This window comes from Cygnus olor, chromosome 14 (assembly GCF_009769625.2).
Source record: "Cygnus olor isolate bCygOlo1 chromosome 14, bCygOlo1.pri.v2, whole genome shotgun sequence".
Lineage (NCBI taxonomy): Eukaryota > Metazoa > Chordata > Aves > Anseriformes > Anatidae > Cygnus > Cygnus olor.
In genome coordinates, this window is record NC_049182.1 from 2,318,046 (window position 1) to 2,324,587 (window position 6,542).

Sequence of the window (6,542 nt, forward strand, 5' to 3'; positions counted from 1 at the left end):
TATTGAGTGTTAGATTTTTGTTTGCAAATGACCTGAAATGGCTTTTTACCAAAACTAAAATGACTTAAGAAACAACTAGAAAGAAAAAGTGAAATATATTATGATGCAGAACTGTAGCCTATCCAACAAACGTGGCTCTTTTCTCTTTCATTGGTAATAGCTGCATAAGAATTTTAATTCAGAAAACAAACAAAAAACAATCATTCCAGAAGGATATTATAACTGATAAAAAACTGTAATCTCGGTGGACAAAGTGTTGCAGATGATCAGCATACAACCCTGTTTCACATGCACACCACCACAATTTTCTTCTTCGGGGCTTGCTCATGCCCTTGCATGAATTAAGTCTGTTTCTGTAGGAATTTATAGATTCTGAACCTCTTTTAAGGTTATTCTTTTTGAACAAGGGACACATGATGTGAAACATGAATTATCAATGTTCACTTCCAGAAGTGACATTCAGTGCTGAGCCTTGTTGTACCAACTGTGATGCAACTGGATAGAGAGGCAGTGCACGTGCTTATGGTGGCTGTTAGGAGTAATAGATGAAGTTGGATGAATTGTGCAAAATGGAAAGCATGTGTTTTCCTCTCCATTTTCTGCTCGAGAGTACATTATATTTTTGTATCAGCTGGGAAATGCCATTCTCCTGATCTCTTCGTGCAAGCACTAAGCAACTTGCACTGAAACTGAAAGGCAGCAAACCAAAAGTGCACAAAGGAAATCATTTTCTGACCTCAAACATATTAGAATACGGAACACGGTGATACAAGATGTCTAATCCCTCTATCAGTGCTGAGTCCTTAGCCTAAATGCTAAGTGGGAATGCCATGGCATGGCATTTAGACTGAGGACTCAAACCTGATAGAGGGATTAGACGTCTGATATGACAAAGAGAAATAGCCGGTGTTATTAGAGGTAACAGCAACAAAAAGTTTCTGGAGGGAGATTAAAAGCTCATACTTGTGAATTTCAGCCAGCATTTCTCAAGCTCTGCGACGTCCTCACCAGCTGCATGGAGGAGGCTTGGGAAGTGCTACTGAACCAGGTGGCTCTTACTGCAGGTCGCAGGAGGCTTTTCCAGGAGACAAGAGTATCAGATGTACATTTTCATATCTTGCTAGGAAATGTGTGATGATGGCCAATCCACATACAGGCTTTTCCAATGAATTACTGGCCTAGTTTGATGTTGCTTTGGTTTCCCCAGCTGTGCTGGTTCTGGCCCTAATGCAAAATGTATATACATATTAAATTAAATTAAAATTTAAAAATTAAAATTTCATTATTTTGTCTAGCTCTGAAGTATTTAAGGAAGGATAAAATAAGATAGGACTCCAACATCAGACACATTCCAAGTCAGAAAACAAGAGCTTTATTTCTTGACTATAGTTAAAGGCGTAGTACCTGGTAGAATCATGGCTTTGGTTTAAGTTGGACATCACCCAAAGTTTCAGCACAGCCATCAGCAAATTGTTGAGAGTACTGTGCTTTGTGTGCCCTCTGTACTGGCACCAGCAAGCGGATTCTCTGCCTGTTGTTGTATCTGTTTGATAAAGGCAGTCTCAGGGTCATTTTTCAGAAGCGATGTAACGGTACCACAGCAGTTAGCATACTGACGTGACATGTCAAGGCTCCAGTGTGTCAAATTTTTTTTTTCTTTTTTTTTTTTTTCCTGACAGCAATGAAGTTAATGTTAAAAAACAAAACAAAAAAAAAATTTTTTTTGGTGCTTAGGCACATTCACACTCACTAACAGCTGACTGATGTGGTTACTCAACACAAGATCCTAAAATCCTGCACCTAAAATCAGTGCTGTTCTTCATCCCAAAAGCTGACTACAGTTTTTTCCTTTATAGGAAACCAGGACCCTGAGTGAAAGCAGAGGCAAAAGCAATGTGCACTCGGATGGACGGAGAGCTGGAGGAGTTGCAGGGCACATTCTTCCCTTGCTGCTGCCATGGGTGAGCAGCAGCAGCCGGAGCAGCTCGGTGCGTGCTGGGGTGGCTGCCCATCGTGTGTGTTCTGCTGGCTCGGGGGTAAGTCTCCTTCTTAGTCTCAGATCAGAGGGAAAAGCCTCTCCCCTGGTGGGAGAGGTTGTGCTGAGCATCATAGAATGGAATAAATGCCTGTTGTTGTGCAGCTGCTGAGCAACACTCCAGGCCCCGCACAGCATTTGGGTGAGAGCATCCTGCTGGATGGCAGCTTTGATTTTCCACCGTGGAGAGGCATCGCAGCACAGCGGGAACTCAGCCAGAGCCAGAGGTCATTCTGCAGCGCGTGCCCAGCATCGGGGCACCTTGCATGGGTGAGAGCTCTGCTGTATCCCTGCTCAAGCACCTGAGGTTTATTTGGGCACCCGGGAACCCCCCTTCATGCACATCCCTGCCTCGTCCCTGGGGAGGCTGGAGTGAAGCCACTTTATGTCTCCAGCTCCATTTGCTCAGCCACAGGACGTACCTAGTACTGTGCTGAGGACGTTAACACAGCATCAGGAGTAACTTCTGCACCGCTCCGTGATGAGAGGTGCCATGCAAGTGCAAAGTATTTTTATTATAAAGCATTTAATAATAAAGTGTGCCTCTCAGAGGAGAAAATCCACGAATAACTGCAGTGGAGAGGGCACTCCATTTTGTATTGCAATCATTGCTTAGCGAATCCCCCAGAGAAATGTTTGAAATGAGTGTGATATCTTCCAGGGAGATCAGTGTACTTCCAGAGGGATTTTGCTCAGAAACCTCTGAAGCTTCTGTTTCTATAGCTTTGATGGCTTATAGCCTTCTCTATTTCTATCATAATCCTTCATTAGGTTTTGCCAAACTGTTCCAATTGCTATAGCAACTCTAATGAAATCTTGCTCCCTAAATAGCCACGCCAATTTTATCAGGTCAAAATCTGCCCTTTGCAGCTAATTCGCTACCTTTTGACCATACTATTTTTCCTCTGAGTGGAGAATTTACTGTGAGAAGAAGCCCAGAATTATTAACCCAAACATTTTTTTTTCCCTTTTCAGCTTAAACCAAAGGCTTTCTTTTAAAATCAAGTGTGTATTGGACTGTGTGTGCAGGAAAGGCACAAATCCTCTGGAGATAAGAGCTGAGGCCTGCTTCCTGTTGCCTTGAATGCTGCTGCTGGCTGACCTGTGTATTTGGAGCAAGATAATGGAAGTCCGGCACCATTACAAAACAGCACATGTAAGATTTCTTTCTAATGGCCTATAAATCCGGAGAGAGTGCAGTGCACATTTTATGATAACATTTCTGCTATCTCATTGCAGGGGGATCCATTCTGGCTTGCGTTCAAGCCCCTGACAAGGCACTGTCCTGTCGCAGTACCCCAAAGCACTCAGTTTCCCCTTTTTCATGGAAATCCAAGACTGCACTCAGCAGTGCCTTTGTTGTCATGTGAGCGTGTCTCTAAGTGAATTGTAATGTCTCTTTTGCCACTTTCCTTCTGGAATAATATCTTCAGTGCAAGCAGGAAATTTTCTTCCATCAGCTGCCGGTGAATGAGTTCTTCAGGTTGGTTATTTTAAAATAATTTGTTTAACTTTGAGTTGGGAGGAATAGGATGAAAATGAAAGATCAGTGGCACGCTGTTCCCTGAGTTTTGGCTGGCCAGCCAAAGAGCGGAGGCAGACGTTCCCCAAGCAGGTGGAGATGGGATTATTCTCTTTGGCTGGACAAAGGGTTTTTTGCTAAATGAATGACTGAAGTCAAAGCTATATATGACAGTGCTCTAATCATAAAAACAGCATATTTCACAAGTTTCTAACTGAAAGTCAGGGAAAGGTTGAAAGAATTCAGAAGCTGAAATAGTCTGCCTAATGTGTATTAGGGTACTTTGAAAAGGTATTGTGAAACTTCCATTATATCTTCCTACGTTTTACATGAACTGAGGCCTTCCTCTAGCCTAGCTTGTATATATTTCTCCACAAAAGGAAATGAAAAAAACTTTTTCATTGCTATTGGAGAAACATGGTTAAAAAACCCTGAGATAGCACTTATTTCCCCAAATCAGAGAATTGCCTAATAAGCACAAAGCTACGGAGTCTGGGCTAAATTAATATTTTCCTTTTGCTTGCAGACCATCAGCAATTCCAGAATCCGAATTTCATTAGGGAACAGGATTTTTAAAGATATGTGAGGAGCGGAAAGGGGGTGATGCCTGAGTTTTGTTAATACTCAGTGCTAAGTGCAGGCTTGCTGTTCTCCACCGATTCACGTGCCGTGCTTGTCACCCCCATGCCTTGGCTGGCATGGCTGTTACGTCATGGCTGCCCTGTGTCCTCTCTGCCCTGTACTGGGACAACTTTCTCAGCACAATGTTTTGGAGGGTTTTGATCACAACAGACTGTGCAAATGATCCGAGGCTCTTGCGACGGTGCCGTGCAAGTTAACTGCTGAAATGGGACCAGAGCTCTGGTTCTATGCAACTCTGAGTTTGCAGCAGCAATCACACTGTCTTTTACTTCTTTGCCTTCTCAGAGGATGGCATAATCTAAACATTGTGCCATGCTCTATAAAGTCTCGCCCTGTGCCCCCAGATAGCCACAGGCAGTTTGAGAGGCAGGAGGCACTTTAGAGTTGTAAAGCCCGATCATAAAGCAGAAGGATCCCTGCAGCACCCAGGCATCAGGGATGTTTCTCTGGTTGACTGGATGACACAAGTACTGTTGTGCTTGAGAAACAGTGAGGCATTGGCAAACTGATGGAAATGGGGAGTCTCTTGCCTGATTGCAAGGGAAACCCCCAAACAGATAATCCTGATAAAGCTGCTCTGGCAGTGCTCTCACTTGCCTACAGCTGTTTCCAATTTCTTACACTGTCTGATGAGATTTACATCCCCTGCCCACATAGTTGATATTTAAACAGTGCCTCATTTTCCAAAGATAATGATTTGTATCTCTTTAGATACATGCCACGTAAATCCCATATAACCAAAGCCTAATTTTATTGGAAGCAATGCATGTCCAGGAAGATGCAGGTAAGCCATCAGAGCTTGCTGTGCAGGTAAGCTTTGCAGAAATCAACAACTGAAAAGTTGCTGAAAACATTATTGTTTTACATTGCAGACCAGTAGCAAGCTCATCAAATGAATCGGGCAGGCTGGAGGCAGGCGTGCTGCGGTCTCTTTGAGAGGCAGCAGCTGCAGAGAGAAAGGTCTGTAAGGCAAAGTCAGGAGGATAGCAGTTGAAATCAAAGCAGGGTCTGATTAAAGTGGGAATATAAGATATAAGTATAGTAGATGACAGAGAGCTAAAGAAGATCTCCAGAAGCAATATACAGATTCAAATGGTGATACTTCAGTGGCTGGAAAAAATGGTTCGTGATGAAAGAAGAGGGGCTGGTTCCCAAGCAGAGCCCCCCAGTAGCATCATGGTGCAAATATTGGTTTGTTGAGAGCCAAACTTTGAAATTCTTCTCTGAAAAACCTGCTGCCCTAAATTCCTTTTCCCATACTCATGTTCAGTTAAGTGTCTGTTCACTAAATATTTCATAATAATCTCATGTCACTTCAAAGTCTTGTAGGAATATGCTGGTACTTAGGAACTTTGCTTCCCTGTGTTACAGAATTTTGATTCCTTTTATAAGTTGCCTGAGCTCATTATGCATTTAATAAGCCGCTGCAGCTGGCCACATTGTCTCAATTCTCTGCAGTTAGCAAATGCTGCTTTGCTTTAGCTTCTGCTAATCATGGCAACCAACCTACTCACATTACTTAAATCACTAATCCCATGAAATAGCATAGTGTCACTCTCTAAAGCAGATAAAAAAAAAAAAATCATCTAAAATGTAACGTCAATCACAGAGGACAGTTATACTTTAAATGTTAGCTACAGTGAAAAAAAAGCCAAACCCCCTCTCTTTTTTTTTTGTTTTGTTGATAATATTAACTTTAGTTGGGAGTTTTCACAGAATGCTGGTTAATTCAATACATACACTAAGTTAAATTACCATTTATCTGTAAATCTGCTATTATGCTTAGTAATTAAGGCTTCCTCATCCTATGCCCATTTTAGCTGGAAAGATGGAGAGAGCATTTTTGATCTGTGAGCCAGAAAACAATAACTTCTTCCTCCCAGCGTTTTTTTTGGTGAAAGGTAATGTAGTGAACTTGAGAAGTTTTCAATATTGAAGATTTCTTTAAAATATATATTTTACTAGCTAAAAGAATTCCCTTGATATATATATATTTTTCCAAATCTCATTTACATTTCAGTCCAGTTTATTTACCTAGAAATTTCCCCACATCTGTTCTGGGAAACCGGGGGCTCACATTCTGGAAACTTGTTTTCTGGAAATAACTTCTGAAACTAGGAAAATATCGCCAGCCAAGAGGGTGATATACGTCCTCTGCACATCCTCTTTCCCTCCGAGACTCCTTGGGGATGTAAGAACTATCCATGGGCAAAATTCTCATCCACAGCATTTCATGTTTAGTTTCTTTTTTCTTCTTAAGTGGCAGCAGCTGAGCACAGATGTCCAGATTGGCAACAATTATGAACCCAATTAACCCAGTTAATGGCACCACAGCCCTTTGCG

At 42.1% G+C, this 6,542-nt stretch overlaps 1 long non-coding RNA gene across 1 annotated transcript; it reads left to right on the forward strand.

The window, feature by feature from the left end:
- Positions 1–1,760: 1,760 nt before the first annotated feature.
- LOC121078159 lies at positions 1,761–3,552 on the forward strand. Its single transcript, XR_005824469.1, has 4 exons — positions 1,761–2,036; positions 2,141–2,305; positions 3,011–3,191; positions 3,275–3,552. It is a non-coding gene; the product is annotated as an uncharacterized LOC121078159 (long non-coding RNA).
- The last annotated feature ends 2,990 nt before the right edge of the window (positions 3,553–6,542 follow it).